Below are 22,332 nucleotides of genomic sequence, written 5' to 3'. Positions count from 1 at the left end.
GCTGCAGCTGCTTTTTATTTGAACTCATGTATTCATCATTTCATACGGTGGCCCTGAAGGTCAATAGAAAAGATACAGTATAAAAACACAGTGATGTATGTTGAAGAAATTTACCCCATTTACATTTTATGGCTGACAACACTATGGAAGTTTTTATACTATTACTGTCACTATACTTTATCAACTAGCTGTATTTTTTCTTTATGGCTTAGGCTACTTACACTACTTACAAACTAAAGAACAAGAAATACAATTTTAAAAAATCCAAACAATAACAATTGACAGTTTTATTCAGTTCATGTTTTGTTTTTTTTATAAAAAAAAATAAAAGATAAGAGACACAAATATAGATATAAATGGTACAAAATAGAAGAAGCAAGTTGCTTCACTTTCGACACATCATTTTAATCTCAGTCTCTCCAGATCCACATATCTCACACACACAAAAAAAAAGGCACAAGCAATGTCCAGCCATGTCAGCCAATGGTCTGATTACAAATTGATGACACTGTCCAAATACATCTGACCATATGTTCTTAAAAGTTTAGAATTAAATATATGGTAATGTTGGACATACTGTACGCACCACTTCTCCTTCACATCAGCTTCAGCTTTGTTGCCAGACACTCGTCCTCCTCACAGAGAGCTTTGATCAGAGCTGCACTTTCTTCTTTGTTGAGCACCGTTGTCAGCAGCATTCTAGCTTTGTCTGCCCTGTTGCGCTCTTTCCAAATAGAGTCATATTCTCTCTGAGCCAACACCTTCAACTGGAGGAGTTCGTCCAGCAGTGATTTTAGAACAGAATCACTCACTCTTTTTATCAACTCTGTCCTAATAGATCTCAGCTTCTGATCTGATTGACAGTCGCTCTGAGTTCCTGCTGGGGCACTCTGAGTCCACGGTTGGACACTCTGAGTCCACGGTTGGACACTCTGAGTTCCTGCTGGGACACTCTGAGTCCATGGTTGGACACTCTGAGTTCATGGTTGGACACTCTGAGTCCCTGCTGGGGCACTCTGAGTCCACGGTTGGACACTCTGAGTCCACGGTTGGACACTCTGAGTTCCTGCTGGGACACTCTGAGTGGCAGCTGGGAGGCTTGGATTCCATGCCAGAGCAAGACCTGTAAATTGAACAAAAAAGTAGATGTTGACACATTTGTCTGAGTGTGAGTGTGTATACAAACATACATACACACTCCACATCTCTCAGATCAGTGACACTGACTGGTTTAATCATCAACTAAAATCTAATGGTTGTGACAGCTCTAGTAATGCCTTTATGTGCCGTGTTTAGTTACACAACTGCATCATTGCAGCAAAGCACATATGGCATGACAGTTGTTGCTATTTTTCAATTTCTCTGTTCATGTTGGGGCATGCAGACATTGATCACAACAAGTGAAACTCTTCATTTTCAATCTACACATTTTAACAATGAAAAATGGACTAAGCAAATTAAGGGGCAGGAACTGAGACCCATCTATTACAACTAAATAATCTTTTTATATGAATGGGGAACTTAAAGTAAGTAATTCTTTAATAATATATAAATATAAATAATAATTCTTTCTCACGTCTAATTTTAAAGCTTTACATGACTTACCTTTGGGCTTTGAGAATGTGGCATCAAGATTTGCTACCAGATCGAATCGATTAATCTTCACCAAAACCGTTCTTGTGACTTTGATAGTATCTATACTGTAGGTCTGGACCATTAGGTCCACTGTGTCCAACATGTCCGCATTCTCCAGTCGAGACCTTCGGATGCGTGGGAGGTTTTCAAATGTATTATGCTGCAGGAACCACTTGAATCTTTGAAAGTCTTTATTTCCCAAATCCTCCAAAGTCGTCAAGAGGACCTCTCTAACTGTCCCCATCTTGTCCCTGCCAAAATTCAAAATGTATCAATAAAAAACATATTGGAAAACAAAACAAAACATTATACCATTATAACCAATGAACACTGTTGAGGAAGAGCAGTTTCAAACTTCATCGACTGTTAAAACTGTTTGATTCGTTTTCCGAATTGCTAAGAGACAACATTATGAAACTAAATTTACTGAGTCTGGTAATAATATGAAGTCAACTTGGTCAATGAGATCATGAAAAAGACTCCTTCCAATAAAATATTATGTGATGAATTTCAAGTGGGACTGGAAAGTAAGTTAGTAACTGACCCTGTAGAAATTGCTGATGGATTTAATGACATTTTTGTTAACACTGGACCCTCACTTGCTGCCAGTAAACCTCATAGTTCTATGACACTTCCTGAAATACAGGCTCCTCCTAAACCTTTCAGGTTCAGGATGATTGGGCAAGCTGAGCTTGAGGACATTGTGACCAAACTCAAACCTAAAGGAGCTGGTCATGATGGACTGAAGCCTAGTCTTCTCAAGAAATGCTTGCCTGCCGTTATGAAACCTCTTCTTCACATATTGAATTGCTCACTTGCTACAGGCCGTTGTCCTGACCAGTTCAAATGGGCCAGAGTCATCCCAGTACATAAAGCTGATGAAATGTCTAAGTACTCAAATTATAGAGCAATATCTATTTTGTACGGAAGCCGAGAACGGCCAGGTCCGTATACATTTTTTTTATTACCGTTTTCTCGTGATAACGACTTATTATTTCGTTATCTCGAGATAACAAAGTCCGTTTTCTCGTGATAACGAATTAATTTATTTCGTTATCTCGAGATAACAAAGACCGTTTTCTTGTGATAACGAAATAATCATAGAATGTGTCGTTGACATGGTTGCCTAGCAACAGGAGGCTACTGTTCAGCTCGGGGCAGTTAACTTCAGTCCAGAGCGATAGATATAACATCTATCTATCGCTCTGCTTCAGTCTACTCTACTCACTGGTGTGGTTATTGTCCACACCAGCTGTCAACAATAACTTACCAGTAAGTTACACTTAACATTAGTTTGAATAACGTCACTGTGCTGGGTTTATTTAAGGGGCTACCGGCCGGTGGTCCCATCTATCCTGTTTCAGCTAAGCTAACGTTAGCTACTGTCTGCTGCTGTCAGAAATCACAACCTTATCTCGAACCATCAGACACCTGTTGCCTGCGACCACCGACATGTAGGCTAATGTTAATTTGGCAAGACAGCAGTGTTCATATAGTGTTCATGAGCTTTATCTGAGCAGCAACTAGCTAACATTACCTTAGCTGAAGCTGCCATAACGTAAGTTAGTCAACTCTCATGTGTTTATGCTAACCTGTAGCCCCTTAAATAAACCCAGCTCAGTAAACAAACTAACGTTAAGTGTAACTTACCGGTACTTCATTGTTGACAGCTCCTTAGAGCAGACTAACGTTAGTGGCAGCTCTTGAAGGCTGAAGTCAGGATGATGTGATCACATTAATCAGCTCACTGATTTGAGTTCTACATATGGTTCTGAGCAATTATCCCACGAAAACATCTCTTCTGTTACGTTAGATCTGTAGATGTGTAGTGTTTCCAACAGACTCGCTTTAGTAGCCTCCTGCTACGAACATACAGCGGCTAACCAGCTGCTACTTCCCCGTAAGCAGAAGCGATTGCACCGGGGAAACATGTTGCTAGGCAACCATGTCAACGACACATTCTATGATTATTTCGTTATCACAAGAAAACGGTCTTTGTTATCTCGAGATAACGAAATAAATTAATTCGTTATCACGAGAAAACGGACTTTGTTATCTCGAGATAACGAAATAATAAGTCGTTATCACGAGAAAACGATAATAAAAAAAATATTATGGACGTGGCCGTTCTCGGCTTCCGTAATTTTGCCTTGTCTGGCCAAAAAGAATTGTGTACAATAGACTAACAGAGTATTTAAATGAATCCAATCTCCTCTATTCTTATCAATATGGATTTAGAGAAAAACACTCCACTGCGATGGCTCTGGTTCAACTAATTGATAGATTTTCAATGGCTTTGGATAATAATGAATTTACTATTGGGGTTTTTATAGACCTGTCCAAAGCCTTCGATACCGTTGATCATAGTCTTCTGGTTAAAAAATTGCAGATGTATGGATCTATTCTCGGTCCTTTGCTTTTTATTATTCATGTAAATGATTTATATCTGGTTTCAAAAAGCATGTTTTTTGTCAATTTTGCTGATGATACGAATATGTTTATGTCGAATCGAAGTTATGAAGACCTAATTACTCAAACAAATGCTGAACTTACAAAAGTTAACTTCTGGTTCCAAAAAAATAAATTATCTCTAAATATTAAAAAAAACTTCATACATGTTTAGTCGTACCAAAAAATAAGAAAAAGATACCATGTGATAAAGATGTCTATATACCTATTCTCTTGTTAGAGTGCAACATGTCAAGTTTTGGGGTATTTATATTGATGAAAAATTAAATTGGAAAAAACATGTATCATTCATCTGTAACAAAGTTGCCAAGAACATTGGTGTCATCAGCATATAATAATACATGTTCTACCCAGAAAAATCCTTATATCACTTTATTATACTTTAATATATCCTTTTCTCACTTACTGCTTACAAAACAAACCTCAAACACCTTGTTACTTTACAGAAACGATTTGTTAGAATGGTTACATACTCTGAGCCACTTGCAAGTTCAGGCCCTCTGTTTCAAAAACTTAATTTTTTGAATGTTTATGATATCAATGTGTATCAGATCTGTTTATTTGTGTTTCAGCATAGAATTAATATTTTACCTCGTAGTTCCTCTAATATATTTATGTCCAACAACCAAGTCCATAGCTACCAGACACGAAACTCTTCCAACCTCCACACTGCCTTCTTTAGAACTGCTCTTGGGCAATTTTCAATTCGTTATCAAGGTCCATGTCTCTGGAATCAGCTACCTGACTATCTGAAAAAAATTATTCTAACCCATATTCTAACCCTAACCCTTGTAGCTTCTCTGGGTAAAATAGTCTTTGAATTTGAAGAAAACACTTACAGTTCAGGAAAATTTATTTAACTGATAACAGGAGTTCACGTTATGACCTTTAGTCCAAGTCTGAAAAACATACCAGGTGGTGTAGCTCCACCGTATGTCCTCTAGATGGAGCTAACCGGCCATCTAATGAGCTAACCATGAACTCAACACAGCAGTCTGGATCACAGCAGCGCTGTATAGGCTTTATGCACAACTCCACTACTTCCTGAACTTAAACAAGCTCCTTTATTTCCTGTCTTACATTATTTGACAAACTGATTAATCCAGGTGTGTCTGACCATTGTTGTGACACATTGTTGTGAGGTCAGAGTCAGACACACCAGAGTCAGAGTGCCTATTAGTTAATAACAGCTGCTCTCTTCTTATTGGCCGAGACGTGCGTAACGTGATGTATGCGTACTTAGGTTCAGTTATGATTATGGAGGCGAGGAGAGCACACTAGTTTTTGACCGTGCTAATGATTATTGCCTGATTTTGGATTGCTACAGTTTTTTATTTTTTGTTGTAACTTGAAGAAAGGTTTCAATAAACCCTCGTGAGAAAGAAGAACTGTGGAGTTTTTGTAGCTTAAGACACACTCCATAAATTTAGTGTGTGTTTAAAAAAGTAAAAAGAGACGGAGCCACATTTACAACACTATTCAACCTGTATGGTTGAACAGTCTCTAGTCCTGTCCTTCCCCTAACAAATACAAGGCTGTTAATGTGAATCTGGTCTCTGTTGAAATGTGGATAAGAAACAATAATAATCTAGGCTACTAATGGTTTATTTCATTAGTAGACCTATCATAAACAAATGATCCCAGATCCAAATGCATGAACCTAAACCTGGTAACACAACAAGGTCCACCAAGGACCAAAAAAATAAAATATTAGCCTACATCATTAAAACAACAAAAGCACTTACGACATTTGCAACAGGAGTCCAGAAGAGATCAGTCCGTGGGCTGCAGGAAGGAAAAGAGAAAGTGAAATATACAAAGACAAAGGATCCAGCGTTTCTGAGAAGTCACGTGACAGGACTAGACATATATGGTCATCTAGTGGAGGCTGCAGGGAAGTGGTTTATAAACTTATGAAGTGCCTCTAACTATGGATTTCTTTTGTTGAAGATGGTGCTCTTTGGTGAAGGGCTGGGTCAGTAGAAAAAAAGAGAAAATACCAAGGCAATCATCTTTAAAAAGAAAAATATTAAAATTGTTTTCACACAAAAACAGGACCACCACCATCCTCTCTCTTTGAACTAAATTAAAATTAATTTTAACTTAACTGAGACATAAATGAAAGCTGATTTAATTTTGTGCCTGTTGGTCCTCGTCCCTACGTCACCACATTCAGGCGCATCCCTTGGCTGCACACACAGAGAGGACCGCCCCTTTATGCCGTTCTCTCTCCTCATTGGATAAAGGTTGTAGGATACAAGGAAAGTTTTCTCTTCGGCTCAGAGCAGAGCAGAGTGACTGACAGACCCGTGTTTCAGACCAAATACTCTATAGAAGTGATTGCTGTCGGAAGATACAACTATTTAAGACTTATATTAAAGCAGAAGTAAGGTGAATGTTTGTGTTAATATAAGTCTTAAATAGTTGTATCTTCCGACAGCAATCACTTCTATAGAGTGTTTGGTCTGAAACACGGGTCTGTCAGTCACTCTGCTCTGCTCTGAGCCCAGGAGAAAACTTTCCTTGTATCCTACAACCTTTATCCAATGAGGAGAGAGAACGGCATAAAGGGGCAGTCCTCTCTATGTGTGCAGCCAAGGGATGCGCCTGAATGTGGTGACGTAGGGATGAGGACTGTTATGGTGCGTTCAAGGCAGCCCGTAACTGGTGTTTTTCCAACCTGTGAAGTGGTACCAGTTCGATCTGGTACGAGTTCACGGGTCAGAAGTTACGAGTGGCCGTTATAGTGACTTTCACAGGTAAAACAGGTCGGAGAAACACGAGTGGGTTGCCTGGAACGCTACAAAGTCGTAAGTTGTGACTTGAAGCTGTAATTTACGGTTTCAAAAGCCTGCCTGGAACGCAGCATTAGCCAAAACCACCGGATCGCTTACTGAAGCTTTAACACAAACATTCACCTTACTTCTGCTTTAACTCGGCCACTGATTGAAACTAGCTTCTGGGGGGCGTTTGGCTCGAGGTCATGGTGCAGGTGTAGCCGATGTCGTATCTGGCCCTCTGCGTTGTGTTTTCTCACAGCCTGCCCTAGGTGGGGTTCGAACCTTCGTCTCCTGCACGGCAGGCGACGATGCTAACTGCTTCGCCAAGAGGTTGACAACCGCTTGGCGAAGTGGTTAGCACGTCCTTTATGGGTGAGTGAGTGCACATCCGTTACACAGGACCCTAGGTTGAAATTACTCCGAACCATCCCTTTAACATGTACTGGGTGCAACCAAAAGCGCATAACTAAAAATAAAATAAACAGAAATAAAATAAACATACAGAATCGAAGACACAGACAGACCAACACAAGTCCATGTGAGCCATGCAGTTATGAGTCCTCAGTCGCAGTAGGCATCAAGCTAGGTTGGGTGTAATTGACTACCAAATTGGGAGAAATAGGGATAAAATCTGATGCAAATTGATGATAAAGGAAATGTGGGAACATAGGGCCTAATTTTGGAAAGAAAAAAAACTTTAGAAATGAAGGAACATAAGGCTGAGGGAACATAGGGCTGAGGGAATAAAAGGCTGAGGGAACATAGGGCTGAGGGAATAAAAGGCTGAGGGAACATAGGGCTGAGGGAATAAAAGGCTGAGGGAACATAGGGCTGAGGGAATAAAAGGCTGAGGGAACATAGGGCTGAGGGAATAAAGGGCTGAGGGAACAAAGGGCTGTGGGAACATAGGGCTGAGGGAACATAGGGCTGAGGGAACATAGGGCTGTGGGAACATAGGGCTGAGGGAACATAGGGCTGTGGGAACATAGGGCTGAGGGAACATAGGCACGCTCCCTAACTTTCCAGTTAAGTTGAAATTAATTGTAATTTAGTTCAAAGAGATAGGATCCTTAGGTGGTGTTCCTGTTTTTGTGAAAACAGCTTTTGAGAGAACATTGTAGTAACTGACAGCAAGTGTGAAAAGGGTATTGGTTCAGGCCTACAGTATAAACCTCAACATGACACTATTCAACCTGGAGGTTGAACAGTCTCTAGTCCTGTCCTTCCCCTAACAAATACAAGAACCACCCATAAGGCTGTTAATGTGAATCTGGTCTCTGTAGGGATGTGAATAAGAAACAATAATAATCAAGGCTACTAATGGTTTATTTTATTAGTATAATAAACAAATGATCCGAGAACCAAATGCATTAACCTAAACCTGGTAACACAACAAGGTCCACCAAGGACCAAACATCTGACCAGACATATAAAATATTAGCCTACATCATTAAAACAACAACAGCACTTACGAAATTTGCAACAGGAGTCCAGACGAGAACAGTCCGTGGGCTGCAGGAAGGAAAAGAGAAGTGAAACATACAAAGACAAAGGATCCAGCGTTTCTGAGAAGTCATGTGACAGGGCCGGTGGTGCATATAGACTAGACGGTCATCTAGTCGAGGCTGCAGGGAAGTGGTGTATAAACTTATGAAGTGCCTTTGGCTGCTGGTGTCGCTGCTTACTCTCATAAACAACTTTACCCGTGCTCGGAGCTCCTGATGATGTTGTTTATAGTTTTGGTTTCCCACGGCCATAAAACGTGTCAAAAAAACATCTTAGCAACTATTCAGGTTGTCCATCATCACGCCTAACATCAGGCTAAACCAGACATGTAATGAAAAGTCAACACGGGAATATTTAACTTGTTCGGCATTATGACCCTCAGCTGTGTTACAGATACTTTGAATTTGAGCACTTTCTTCTTTTTTGAGCACCGTTCTCAGCAGCTCTGTAGCTTTGTCTGCCCTGTTGCGCTCTCCCCAAATAGACTCATATTCGCTCTCAGCCAACACCTTCAACTGGAGGAGTTTGTTCAGCAGTGATTTTAGAACAGGATCACTCACTCTGTCTATGAACTCTGTCATAACATATCTCAGCTTCTCATCTGATTGGTTGCTCTGAGTTCCTGCTGGGACACTCTGAGTGGCAGCTGAGAGGCTTGGAGTACCTGTTGGGAATGTTGGAGTCCGTGCTGGAGCAAGACCTGTAAATTGAACAAAAAAGCAGGCGTTGACACATCTGTCTGAGTGTAAGTGTGTAGAATATAATATAATAGAATAGAATAGAATAGAATCCTTTATTGTCACACGCACACATTCAACATCTGAGCATGATGACTTCATTCCATAGGCGTCATTTACGCTGGGGACACTGGGGTCATGTCCCCACCACTTTTGTCAAGAACAATTTTGTCCCCACCACAAAATTAACTTAACATTATCCTAATGAAGAATGACGAAAAAACGTTGATAAACTATGACAGAATAGGCAGATGAAACAGTGTGCACGGCGCAGAGCTTCTGCTGGAGCGAACTCGCAACAATGTAGCTTTGATTAAAGTAGTTATAACCAGAGCGATAGATATGGTTATAACAGCCCGGAGCGGGCGCGCTGTGTGCGTCCTCGCGGCCGCTTGGCTGGTTACACAGGGAGCTGCTTCTCTCTCTCCGCGCCGGTAAAACACCTACTCCACTCGTCTGTACTCAGTTTTACACACACACAGGTCTGTCTCTAGCTCTGTATGGATGTGTGTGTGTGTGTGTCTCGTGTGCAGACGCAACTGACAAATATTTAGAGACGGACAAGCAACAACTTCATTACCGGTAATCATCATTTTATTTTGAAAATTGACCGGATTCTCTTGCCTTTTCTGTGCCCGACTTCCTGTCTGGTACGATCCGTCTATCCAGCTTGACCGTTAATATAATACGACAGACGGCACTCATGGCTCGCGTGAAAAATAGAACAGACGCCGAACTGAAGCACGGCAGCGTGCGAGCCTCCACGCGGGGTCGATTGTACTGGATGAGACAGCACCCGATATATGCTTAATGTTTGGATGCAAAGTCACTGTTAACGAAATCAACATAATCTGTCCCTTCAAAATAAAGTTTGTGACGTGTCTGTTTGAAACAGCTGCTGACAGAAGTGCAGCTGACAGTGACAGTTCCTCATCACTAAACCTAAGCGACCATCCGATCCTTCCTCACTCACGTCGTGACGACGGGACAAAGTCTTTTGGACATATAGGCCTATTGTAGCCTATATTCTGTGTTTTTCCTCTCTATAGGCTAACCGTCTCGTTTCAGTTTTTGCCGGTTGGCAATCATCTGATGCACCCGCTGTTTCTCACTCGCTCTCGATGCGCATAGATGTTATAAAAAAATAAAAAGGAAAAAACACAGATGCGCAAATTGAAATGACCTACTGTAGTCTAACAATTCAATGACCACAGCTGATCACCAGCTTGTCATGCTCCACCTGTCACGCCTCTAAACACAACTACGGCTTCTTCTTTTTTTTTTTTTTTGCTGCGGTCCGGCGGAGAATTAAAAAAAATAAATAAAAAATGCTCGCGAGTCCAGCTGCATCGGGTCCAGGGTCCAAGGCTTCAACACTGGTCGGACCTGGTCGGGTCTTTGCTCATTTAGATTTGCTCAAACTTGGAGCCAGACCCGGTCCTATAGGAAACCAGTCTGGTTGAGAACGCGGTAGTCTATGACGGTCTGGGAAACGGTGTCAGGTGCGTTGCGGCGGCGTCGAGGGGGGGGTGGTGGGCTTGCGGGCATATGGTCATTGTCCCCACCACTTTTCAAAGTAAACTGACGCCCTTGCTTCATTCTATAGCTAATAGAAGTTCCGCATATCTGTAAGGAAACCAAAATCTAAATTTTGCAGCAATAAAACCACCTCAATATTTGATCTACGATCGCGCATATGATCACTCTGGCCTATTCCATTGTGGGCCTTTAAAATCCAGCAGGATCATTAGCCCCCATATCCCACAACAAGATACCAAAATTTGCGCAAAATTTTGAAGGTCACAACATCCGTCCCTGATGCTACTCAGGGAACGAGGTAGAGGTGGGAAACGTATGGTAACTTCCATAACTGCTGTTCTCTCTTGGGATAACATTAACGACATTAACGACAAGCCACACTCTAATCCAAACTAATAGAGTACTAATAGAAACCAACCTCAGTAGTGAACCCACACCTTATAGTGCTAATGTACACAGTCGTCCAGGTCATCAAAGTCAGCCCAGCAGCCCATAGGGGGAACTAACAGGACCATGGAGATTCATCACTGCTCAGAGAAACCACAATCACGTCTCACCTTCCTCTGTTTCATGGTGTGGGATGTGGAGCTGGCAGATGGCATCCTGTCCACACTGGATTTTGAACAGTGGCCCTGCAGGCTTCATTCTATTTAATCTGAGCAGATCATTGTTCCACTGGACAGTTCTGTAAAAGAGCTCCGCCTCCTTCGCCATGACAAACACACTGCTACGGCAGCTATGGAGTAGAGATCCGGGCTGGACCGGGGGAGAACTGAGCTGCCGCTCGCCGAAAGGGAGCTGCTGAAAGTAGCTAGCACTGAGAGCCGGGCTGCTTGTTGCTGCTGGAGAAGCAGATTGGAAGTGGATTTTTTGCGGTCGACAGAAGGTTATCACCAACGCAGTGTGCATTTTACCGTTATTGTCCTTTACACACACGTAGGTCAGCAGGGCACAGACACATCACAGCGCTGCGCCTCGGCTGACACATCCACAGGTTGCACAGTAGGCTAGTCTACTGTCTGACAAAAAGCAGGCTGCAGTCGGGATTTTCCTTTCCTTATTCGGCGAAAAGTAACGGATTACTTAAAAAAAAAAAAAAGTTACTGATTGCTCAACGCACGAAACTAACGCGTTACGTTACGCGTTACACGAAAATAGTAATTAAAGTACTCTAACACGTTACCCACAACACTGGTCACATCTAATTTTAAAGCTTTACATGACTTACCTTTGGGCTTTGAGAATGTGGCACCAAGATTTGCTACCAGATCGGATCGATAAATCTTCACCAAAACTGTTCTTGTGACATTGAGAGTATTTATACAGTAGGTCTGGACCATTAGCTCCACTGTGTCCAACCTCTTAGCCTTCTCCAGTCGAGACCATGGAATGTTTGGGAGGTTTTCAAACGTATCTATATGATGCAGGAACCACTTGAATCTTTCAAAGTCTTCATTTCCCAAATCGTCCAAAGTCTTATAGAGGACCTCTTCAACTTTCTCCATCTTGTCCCTGCCAAAATTCAAAATGTATCAATAAAAAACATATTGGAAGACTAAACAAAACATTATACTATTATAACCAATGAACATTGTTGAGGCAGAGCAGTTTCAAACTTCATCGACTGTTAAAACTGGTTGATTTGTTCTCTAAACCCAGACAGTTTGATACACAATCCAGGAAAATAGAAGGTACCTTTCAATTATACTGTAATTGAAGGCCATTTCTTTCAGTTTAGAGTTTCTGACTCTGACAATTACTGTGACTGAACCCAGGATTAAAATCTATACATTTGAAATGCTGTCTAGTAGTACTACAGACCCTTGTGTGTTAAAAATATACTTCAATAATACATGAATAGATAAATTAGATACCTATCAATATTAATGCAGTACAAAAATACTGTCCATTTCCACAGCACTTATCCATTAATACAACAATTACACCACTGCTGTAATGTTTCTGTTCAACAGAAATAATAATTGCTCTAATTAATCCCAATATCTCTTGTAGCTTTTCAGGACAAAATAGTCATTGAATTTGAGGAAAACACTGAGTTTGGGTGAAGAAGAGACAAAGAGATGTTAGAACTAAAGCTCTTTCTCTTACTTACAGTTCAGGAACATTTATTGAACAGATAACAGGAGTTCACGTTACGGCCCTGTAGCAACCAAAAACGTAATAACAGCCAATAACGTTATAATTTTGGCCATTTTAAATCTAATAAAGCCAATAATGTGATAACGTGCCAATAATGTAATAACATTTTTGAGCCAATAACGTAATAACTTTTTGCCAATAATGTAACAAGTTATTACATTATTGGCTGGTTATTACGTTATTGGCCTAGTATTAAAAAAACCTTTGAAAATGTAATAATTGGTGCCAATAATGTAATAATACATAAATATGACTGCAGTTCTCGGAAATAAAAGGCTTTTTTGCAGTTTTGTGCAGTTTGCTTATCAAAAATAGGTATAGTGGATGACATAGTCGTCATATTTATTCATCCAAGATATGTACTATCTTTCCTCTCTCTCTCTCTCTCACTTCTACCATGCTTAATGATATGTTTGCAGTAAGTAAGCATTGTAGGCTATCAACAACCTCTAAAACATAACCAAACTTGTGTATTGAATGGCGTCTGCCAGCCAGTTTATGTTTCAGTCATGTATAACTTCCTGCCTCAGACAAACCATTGGAAATAGGCAATGTGAAATGTGATAATTCCAGCATGGCTCAGAGGAGCAATGGCGTTGATTTGGTTTTACCATTGATTTATTTATTTTTTATTAACATTTAGCCATAATTTTTCCAACTTGATGGTAAGCGTTATCTCCAGAACACCCAACTGAAGTTCCGTATAGTGTTTTCATTCACAAATGTAAAAAAAAAAAAAAAAAAAAAAAAACCTTTATACTGTATGGAGCAATATAAACATCTACCTTTAGACTTTCACAGTATTAATATAGAACCTATGCTGCTTTATCATCACTGTAAAGAAAAAAAAAAAACATTGAAAAATCACTTTATCCAACATGGGACATAAACTGGCTGGCAGACACCATTCAATACACAAGTTTGGTTATGTTTTGGAGGTTGTTGATAGCCTACAATGCTTACTTCTTCCGTTTGCAAACATATCATTAAGCATGGTGAGTGAGTGAGTGAGTGAGTGAGTGAGTGAGTGAGTGAGTGAGTGAGTGAGTGAGTGAGTGAGTGAGTGAGTGAGTGAGTGAGATAGAGAGAGAGGAAAGATAGTACATATCTTGGATGAATAAATATGACCACTAAGACCAGACATGGTACTCTGGTCCAACATCTTGCGCGTTGTCTACTTCATCGAGCTTACAGTACCATGGGAGGACGATGAGGCCTATGAGAGGAAGATGCTGCGATACTCAGACCTGAAGGCGGAGGCCGAACAGAGAGGCTGGAGAGCGACAGTCCGCCCAGTGGAGGTTGGCTGTCGAGGATTTGTTGCGACGTCTACTGTCGGTCTTCTCAAAGAGCTGGGGATCTCTGGCCAAGCTCTGCGCCATACCATCAGGGAAACATCAGAGACTGCTGAGCGCTGCAGCCAGTGGCTGTGGATAAGGAGGAAAGACCCCAGGTGGGCTCCAAGAAGCTAGGGACACACACCCAGGTCTGATCAGCCTGTGGTGGGCCTGCCTCAGCAGAGGGTGTATTGTGAATAAAAGGCCGAAACACCCAATGACGCTGGGGAATACAACTGAAGATGTGTCCCTGCTCTTTATTGGTTGGGGGCCACCTGGGGTCGATCCTGTGCAGAAGACCTTTCAAATATTTGGGATATTTACCATCATGTCCTATTTTCAAATCATTGCAACTGGATGTATCCAGTGACTGCTACGAATAGAGTAGCTGACAACAAGGGAAAGACCTTGCGACGGCGAGGAGAGACAGCTGACTGGAGGGAATAGACCCCACCTGGGGCTGGCATGGGTTAGCTCCCCTTGCCAGCAGTTTCCAGTATATAGTCTATATTTGGAGACACTCATCCTTGGCTACGAACAGATTCAATGGAAGAATACCCCTCGAGTCGGCGAGAGCTGGGGTGGAAGACGACTCTGTGACGGACTACACGGCTACTGACCTTGGAACGGATTAGACTAAGAGGAAGGAAATCGCTGCACAAACAACCAACAACGAAGCTGACAAGTCCCTTCAGATCTGCTCTTGTGGCTGGAAGAAAATTACATCTATAAAAGGCTTGAAAATACACCAAGGTAGGAAAAGGTGCTTGATAGAGGGAGAACTGGGACCTCGCATTGATCATTACTTCTTGAGAAGTAACTCAAGTCAGTCGAGTGAAGTCCAGCGACTGGAGTCAAACCAAAGCTCGCAGGACATCAGCCCCCCAGTATCTGAGGTGGTTCACTCAAGCACAGAAAAGGGTCTTGAAGATGGTGGAGAGCCCAGCCAGCCAGGAAGACCTGCAAGAGAGAAGAGGCTACAGCAAAATAAGCCAAAGGTGAACTGGCCTGGAAACGCAGAGAAGGCCAAGTGGAAAACCATCAATGTAGACCTGAGCAGTATCCTGGAAAACATGAAGGGAACGGTGGAGAAGAAGCTCGATAAGATGGCGGATATCATATACAACTATGGAGCAGAGAAGTGCGGACTATTGGAGAAGAGACAGAAGGCGCGAGGGCCAGAGAAACAGTCAAGGCGGCAGCTGGAGATGAAACGCCTGGTACAACACAGGAGACAACTAAAAAAGCAATGGAGGAAGGCCTCAGAGCAGGAAAAGGAGGGAATAAATGCTCTCCAGGAGGACATCAAGAGGCGCCTGACATCCCTGAGGCGTGCAGAAAAGCTAAGGCTGGCCCGGAAGAAGAAGGAAAAGGCAAGAACAAACTTTTTCAGAGACCCGTTCAAATTCGTGAAATCACTTTTCACTAAGAAGGCGACAGGTACTTTGAAGACCACTAAGCAGGCCCTGGAAGAGCACCTGGAGAAAATGCACTCCGATCCATCGAGGCATGAAATAGCTGTGATCCCACCTGATATCCCACCAATAGAGGAGCCAAGGCACCCAATGGATGTGAGCCCCCCCAAATGGAAGGAAGTGGAGAACACAGTAAGACGGGCAAGAACATCATCAGCCCCAGGCCCTAATGGTGTTCCATACAAGGTGTACAAGAACACACCCGATGTTCTTCGCTTTCTGTGGAGGCTGATGAAAGTGGCCTGGGTGAGACAAATAATACCTAAAGCTTGGCGCAGAGCAGGAGGAGTACTGATACCAAAGGAGGAGGAATCCACAAACATCAGCCAATTCCGGCCTATCAGTCTCCTCAATGTTGAAGGCAAGATCTTCTTCAGCATTGTTGCTCAAAGGATGACTAGCTACCTGGAAAAAAACAAGCTAGTGGACACCACCGTGCAAAAAGCTGGGATCCCAGGATCATCAGGGTGTCTGGAGCACACCAGTATGATCTGGCACCAGATCCAGCTGGCCAAAAGCGAGAAGAGCAATTTACATGTGGTCTTTCTCGACCTGGAAAATGCTTTTGGTTCAGTCCCACACAGTATCCTATGGTCTGCCTTCAGCTTCTTCCAAGTGCCTGAGCCCATCACAAACCTTGTGAAGACCTATTTCCAGGACCTACAGTTTTGCTTTTCTACATCCGACTTCGCCACCATGTGGCAGAGCCTGGAAATCGGTATAATGGCTGGCTGCACCATATCCCCCCTAGCATTTACCATGGCAATGGAGGTGATTCTCAGAGCCTCGAAGTGGGTGGTGGGTGGAAAGCGGCTGAAATCTGGAGTCAAGCTAACACCAATCAGGGCGTTCATGGACGATATAACAACCCTCACTACAACAGCACCATGCACCAGGTGTCTGTTAGACAAGCTCCAGGAGAACATCTCACGGGCCAAGATGAAGATCAAACCATCCAAATCAAGGAGCATCTCGATCACCAAAGGCAAGCTCTCGGACCAAAGATTTTTCATTAACGACGAACCAATACCAACCATATCCGAGAAATCCATCAAAAGCCTTGGGAGATGCTATGATGCAAGCCTCAAAGACTGTGGCCAGGTCAAACAACTTGAGCAGGATGTAGGCAGGGACCTCAAGAAACTCGACCACTCCATGCTTCCTGGCAAACTAAAGTTGTGGTGCCTCCAATTTGGCCTACTTCCCCGATTGATGTGGCCGCTGACTGTCATCGACGTTCCCATCACAGCAGTCCAGAAGATGGAAAGAGCAATCAGCGCCTACGTGAGGAAGTGGTTAGGCGTCCCTAGGTGTCTGAGCAACATCAGCCTATATGGACACGGTATTCTCGATCCGCCCCTCTCAAGTCTTGTGGAAGAGTTCAAATGCTCGAAAGCAAGACTGGAGCTGACTCTCTCAGAGTCCCGGGACACTACCATAAGGGCGGTCACACCAGCGCTAACATCAGGTCGGAAGTGGACTCCAAAAGAAGCGGTGCGACAAGCAAAGTCAGCACTCCAGCATGCGGATATCGTGGGCCAAGTTCAGCAGGGAAGAGGAGGTCTGGGTTTAGGTAAGGACAAACCCCTGTCGAGTAAGGCAACACCAGCTGAGCGCCGGAAGTTGGTGGTCCTAGAAGTCCGGCAGCAAGAAGAGGCTGCGAGGTGCGCAAAGGCTGTCTCACAAGCGCGGCAGGGGCAGTGGATGAATTGGGAAGGCGTCGAGAAGAGGAAGATCAGCTGGAAGGACCTATGGCAAATGAAGGCAGGTAGAATCAGTTTCCTTCTTAGAGCTACATACGACGTTCTCCCCTCACCCACAAACCTCCACCAGTGGTTGGGCGAGGATCCAGCGTGCCCTTTGTGCGCGACGCCAGCAACACTCAGGCACATCCTCACTGGCTGCAAAGTGAGCCTCTCGTAGGGCAGATATACCTGGAGGCATAATCAGGTCCTAAAATCCTTGGCCGCATCTATCGAAGTGAAAAGAAAAGCGACCATCTCCACTCCACTCAGAACACCTTCAGCAGTCCCGTCAGTGTCCTTTGTCCGGGAAGGAGAACATCAACCAAGAACTCCAGTAATAGCCAGGAATGGCCGGTTGGAGGGCGCTCGGGACTGGGAAATGCTCGTGGATATCGGCCCACAGCTCACAATACCCCCTCAAATAGTAACCTCTCCCCTAAGACCAGACATGGTACTCTGGCCCAACATCTTGCGCGTTGTCTACTTCATCGAGCTTACAGTACCATGGGAGGACGATGAGGCCTATGAGAGGAAGATGCTGCGATACTCAGACCTGAAGGCGGAGGCCGAACAGAGAGGCTGGAGAGCGACAGTCCGCCCAGTGGAGGTTGGCTGTCGAGGATTTGTTGCGACGTCTACTGTCGGTCTTCTCAAAGAGCTGGGGATCTCTGGCCAAGCTCTGCGCCATACCATCAGGGAAACATCAGAGACTGCTGAGCGCTGCAGCCAGTGGCTGTGGATAAGGAGGAAAGACCCCAGGTGGGCTCCAAGAAGCTAGGGACACACACCCAGGTCTGATCAGCCTGTGGTGGGCCTGCCTCAGCAGAGGGTGTATTGTGAATAAAAGGCAGAAACACCCAATGACGCTGGGGAATACAACTGAAGATGTGTCCCTGCTCTTTATTGGTTGGGGGCCACCTGGGGTCGATCCTGTGCAGAAGACCTTTCAAATATTTGGGATATTTACCATCATGTCCTATTTTCAAATCACTATGTCATCCACACCTATTTTTAATTAGCAAACTGCACAAAAACTGTAAAAAAGCCTTTTATTTCCAAGAACTGCAGTCATATTTATGTATTATTACATTATCGACACCACTTATTACCAGCCAATAATGTAATAACTTATTACATTATTGGCAAAAAAGTTATTACGTTATTGGCTCAAAAGTTTTATTACATTATTGGCACATTATTACATAATTGGCTTTATTACATTTAAAATGGCCAAAATTATTACGTTATTGGCTGTTATTACGTTTTTGGTTGCTACAGGCCTTTCTCACCTGCTGAAGTCTCTTCAGGTCGACTTAAAGACACTTACATTTCCACCTTCTTGTGTAGAGTAAACTGGAGAGAAGCTGGTCATTGCCCCTCCTCAGTCCCGGTGTCTGTCAGTACGAGTTACACCCTCAAAACTTCAGCGTTAGTCCAAGTCTGAAAAACACCAGTGACATCATAGCAAAGCAGCCCACACCACCAGTCTTATCTGTGACAAAGAAACATACATCATACCAGGTGGTGTAGCTCCACCGTGTGACCTCTAGATGGAGCTAACCGGCCATCTAATGAGCTAACCATGAACTCAACACAGCAGTCTGGATCACAGCAGTGCTGTATAGGCTTTATGCGCAACTCCACTACTTCCTGAACTTAAACAAGCTCCTTTATTTCCTGTTTTACATTATTGGACAAACTGATTAATCCAGGTGTGTCTGACCATTGTTGTGACACTGAGGTCAGAGTCAGACACACCTGGATTCATCAGTTGGTCCAATAATGTAACACAGGAAATAAAGGAGCTTGTTTAAAGCAGAAGTAAGCGATCCGGTGGTTTTGGCTAATGCTGCGTTCCAGGCAGGCTTTTGAAACCGTAAATTACAGCTTCAAGTCACAACTTACGACTTTGTAGCGTTCCAGGCAACCCGCAACTCGTGTTTCTCCGACCTGTTTTACCTGTGAAAGTCACTATAACGGCCACTCGTAACTTCTGACCCGTGAACTCGTACCAGATCGAACTGGTACGACTTCACAGGTCGGAAAAACACGAGTTACGGGTTGCCTTGAACGCACCATAACTTCTTGTCAGCCGACGGAGTTAGATCTATGGATCTATTGGTCCTCGTCCCTACGTCACCACATTCACGCGCATCCCTTGGCTGCACACACAGAGAGGACCGCCCCTTTATGCCGTTCTCTCTCCTCATTGGATAAAGGTTGTAGGATACAAGGAAAGTTTTCTCCTGGGCTCAGAGCAGAGCAGAGTGACTGAGAGACCTGTGTTTCGGTCCAAACACTCTATGTAAGTGATTGCTGTCGGAAGATACAACTATTTAAAGCAGAAGTAAGTGGTCCGGTCGTTTTCGCTAATGCTGCGTTCCAGGCAGGCTTTTGAAATCGTAAATTACAGCTTCAAGTCACAACTTACGACTTTGTAGCGTTCCAGGCAACCCACTCGTGTTTCTCCGACCTGTTTTACCGGTGAAAGTCACTATAACGGCCACTCGTAACTTCTGACCCGTGAACTCGTACCAGATCGAACTGGTACCACTTCACGGTCGGAAAAATACGAGTTTCCTTGAACGCACCATAACAGTCCTCGTCCCTACGTCGCCACATTCACGGCGTCCCTTGGCTGCACACACAGCCCTGCATGCCGTTCTCTCTCCTCATTGGATAAAAACTGTAGGATACGATAAATGTTTTCTCCTGGGCTCAGAGCAGAGCAGAGTGACTGACAGACCCGTGTTTCAGTCCAAACACTCTATAGAAGTGATTGCTGTCGGAAGATATAACTATTTAAGACTTATATTAACACAAATATATCACTTACTTCTGCTTTAAGACTTATATTAACACAAAATATCACTTACTTCTGCTTTAAGTTGAGGAAGTAGTGGAGCTGTCCATAAAGCCTATTGTATTGTGTTTGTTATAAAATAAATTACATCCTCAGATCCCCTGGCAGGGCCCTTCACCCTGTTTCTCGGTGTGGGTTCTTAACAAAGATGGACCAAACCTCGGGATGGTTTTTGATTTTGAAAGTTCTCCTCCTAAACACTGTCAGAAATACTTTCAAAATGAAATTAACTTTCATTTAAATGTCCGAGTTAAGTTAAAATTAATTGTAATTTAGTTCAAAGAGATAGGATACTTAGGTGGTGTTCCTGTTTTTGTGAAAACAGCTTTTGAGAGAACATTGTAGTAACTGACAGCAAGTGTGAAAAGGGTATTGGTTCAGGCCTACAGTATATAAACCTCAACATGACACTATTCAACCTGTAGGTTGAACAGCCTCTAGTCCTGTCCTTCCCCTAACAAATACAAGAACCACCCTAAGGCTGTTAATGTGAATCTGGTCTCTGTAGGGATGTGGATAAGAAACAATAATAATCTAGGCTACTAATGGTTTATTTTATCAGTAGGCCTATCATAAACAAATGATCCCAGACCCAAATGCATGAACCTAAACCCAGTAACACAACAAGGTCCACCAAGGACCAAACATCTGACCAGACATGTAAAATATTATCATTAAAACAACAAAAGCACTTACGAAATTTGCAACAGGAGTCCAGAAGAGAACAGTCCGCGGGCTGCAGGAAGGAAAAGAGTGAAGTGAAATTTACAAAGACAAAGGATCCAGCGTTTCTGAGAAGTCACGTGACAGGACATGCATATAGACTAGACATACATGGTCATCTAGTGGAGGCTGCAGGGAAGTGGTGTATAAACTTAGGAAGTGCCTCTAACTATGGATTTCTTTTGCTGATGGTGCTCTTTGGTGAAGGGCTGGGTCAGTAGAAAAAAAGAGAAAATACCAAGGCAATCATCTTTAAAAAGAAAAATATTAAAATTGTTTTCACAAAAACAGGACCACCACCATCCTCTCTCTTTGAACTAAATTAAAATTAATTTTAACTTAACTGAGACATGTAGTAAATGAAAGTTAATTTCATTTTGTGCCTGTCTTGGTGTCAGACTACACTTCCTGACGAAGGCTCTCTGCCAAATCGCGTCGAAGCGTCTTTTGTCTTTACTATGTTTGGCCCTTAATGCAATAAAGGCATTTTAATATTTGTTTTAAAGGAGATTGCCTTGGTATTTTCTCTTTTATTCCACTGTTAGAAGTACTTTCAAAATGAAATTAACTTTCCAGCTAAGTTAAAATTAATTTAAATTTAGTTCAAAGAGATAGGATCCTTAGGTGGTGTTCGAACATTGTAGTAACTGACAGCAAGTGTGAAAAGGGTATTCGTTCATGACACTATTCAACCTGTAGGTTGAACAGTCTCCAGTCCTGTCCTTCCCCTAACAAATACAAGAACCACCCTAAGGCTGTTAATGTGAATCTGGTCTCTGTAGGGATGTGGATAAGAAACAATAATAATCTAGGCTACTAATGGTTTATTTTATTAGTATCACAAACAAATGATCCCAGATCCAAATGCATAAACCAAACAAGGAAACACAACAAGGTCCACCAAGGACCAAACATCTGACCAGACATGTAAAATATTATTCCACATCATTAAAACAACAAAAGCACTTACGAAATTTGCAACAGGAGTCCAGAAGAGATCAGTCCGCGGGCTGCAGGAAGGAAAAGAGAAGTGAAACATACAAAGACAAAGGATCCAGCGTTTCTGAGAAGTCATGTGACAGGGCCGGTGGTGCATAGACTGTCATCTAGTCGAGGCTGCAGGGAAGTGGTGTATAAACTTATTAAGTGGCTGCTGGTGTCGCTGCTTACTCTCAACAACTTTACCTGTGCTCGGAGCTCCTGATCATGTTGTTTATAGTTTTCAACTTTTCAGTTTCCCGCGACCATAAAACGTGTCAAAAAACATCTTATTCAGGTTATCCATCATCACGTCTAACATCAGGCTAAACCAACCGGACATGTAATGAAAAGCCAACACGGGAATATTTAACTTGTTCGACAT

General features: G+C 42.8%; 1 long non-coding RNA gene across 1 annotated transcript in view; it reads right to left on the bottom strand.

Annotated features, from left to right (window-relative positions):
* Positions 1 to 1,611: 1,611 nt before the first annotated feature.
* LOC310984393 overlaps positions 1,612 to 22,332 on the bottom strand; it is a 43,393-nt gene continuing 22,672 nt past the window's right edge. Inside the window, exons 2-3 of the long non-coding RNA XR_014595306.1 lie at positions 18,673 to 18,823; positions 1,612 to 1,886 (exon numbers count right to left, since the gene is read on the bottom strand). This is a non-coding gene — a long non-coding RNA (uncharacterized lncRNA). The remainder of the gene's footprint in view (positions 1,887 to 18,672; positions 18,824 to 22,332) is intronic.

Source organism: Trachurus trachurus (genome assembly GCF_905171665.1).
Source record: "Trachurus trachurus genome assembly, chromosome: 4".
Classification (NCBI taxonomy): Eukaryota; Metazoa; Chordata; class Actinopteri; order Carangiformes; family Carangidae; genus Trachurus; species Trachurus trachurus.
The sequence above is the reverse complement of the archived record's forward strand: the minus strand, read 5'-3'. Positions and strand labels throughout refer to the sequence as shown.